Source organism: Myotis davidii, unplaced genomic scaffold, assembly GCF_000327345.1.
Source record: "Myotis davidii unplaced genomic scaffold, ASM32734v1 scaffold78, whole genome shotgun sequence".
Classification (NCBI taxonomy): Eukaryota; Metazoa; Chordata; class Mammalia; order Chiroptera; family Vespertilionidae; genus Myotis; species Myotis davidii.
The window spans coordinates 2,944,999-2,946,382 of record NW_006290305.1 but is presented as its reverse complement, the minus strand read 5'-3'; positions in this window follow the sequence as shown (position 1 = coordinate 2,946,382).

Here is a 1,384-nt window from a genome sequence, read left to right as displayed (position 1 = left end):
CAGAGATAGAAAGGGGGGTTGAGGTGTGTAAGACATTCTGAGCCAGGGACGAGGTCAGGCGCCTTGGGCTTCAAGGGGCACTGCAGTGAGAGCACATGTTCAGAAGTGAGGGGCTTGCCCTGCCATATAGATGGGCAAAAAGTCATTTCTGGTGATAACTCTCCTCATGAGCCAGACTCCTGATTTACATCATTCCAGATCAGTGGTTCTCAACCTTCCTAATGCCACGACCTTTTAATGCAGTTCCTCATGTTGTGGTGACCTCCAACCATAAAATTATTTTCGTTGCTACTTCATAACTGTAATTTTGCTACTGTTATGAATCGTAATGTAAATATCTGATATGCAGGATGTATTTTCATTGTTACAAATTAAACATAATTAAAGCATAGTGATTAATCACAAAAACAATATGTAATTATATATGTGTTTTCCAATGGTCTTAGGCGACCCCTGTGAAAAGGTCGTTCGACCCCACCATAGGGGTCGCGACCCACAGGTTGAGAACCGCTGTTCTAGATACTCAAGGGGGGAGTAGAGGTTCCTTTTCAGCCCGCAGGGTCTCGCTGCCCCAGCTTAAAATCTTCATACCACGGAGGCACAGTTCGGGGGTGGCTCATTCATTCTACACGAGTTAATCAGTTAACAGCCGAAGTGCAAAACCAGCGAAGGACTGCTCCCGCTCTTTAGTGTCTGATGCGATTATTGAAGTAACTTTTTCCAGGTGGCTGTTTCTGAGATGATCTGAAAAGGGACAATAGCCAGGTGCCCGGAAGCCTGGGGCCTCCTCTTGTTTAGCTCCTTCCAGCCCCCGCTGCAGAGGGTGCTGGCCTGCCCTGAGCTGGGCCCCTGCCCACCCCCCATCCCCTTGGTCCCGAGCTAATGTAAATCCTTTCAGAACAGCTTACATCCTTCTCTCCCCTACTTGACATATAAAAACGCTTGCAAAGCTCAGGGCGGTGAGTGTGGGGGATGAGCGGGGTTGTCATCTTTCCTGCCTGGCCACGCTGCTGGTGGTTTAGACTCCGCGGTTTAGACTCCGCTCTTTTTCGGCCAGCAATGGCCTCACAAACAGCAGGGATTCCCGTCCTCCTCCCTCTTCACACTCGGACTCATAGTGGGTCCAAGGGGCCGAGCTCTACGTCCAGAGACTCCAGCCTTGGGAAGCCTTTCCCGCAAGTCCTCCGCCTCCCATGGAGTCCTTTCTTTTAAAGACTTTCGGCAGAGGAAGTTGATTTTTTTGTTTAACACACGGATGTCCATTCTTCTTTGTGTGCTTCATGCGCACCTGCTCATGTCCCTTCTCCGTCTAAGAAGGGAGAAGGCCATGCTTCTGACCCACAGAGCCTGGGGCTGGAGCCAGGCTGTCTGCATCCTCCACTCA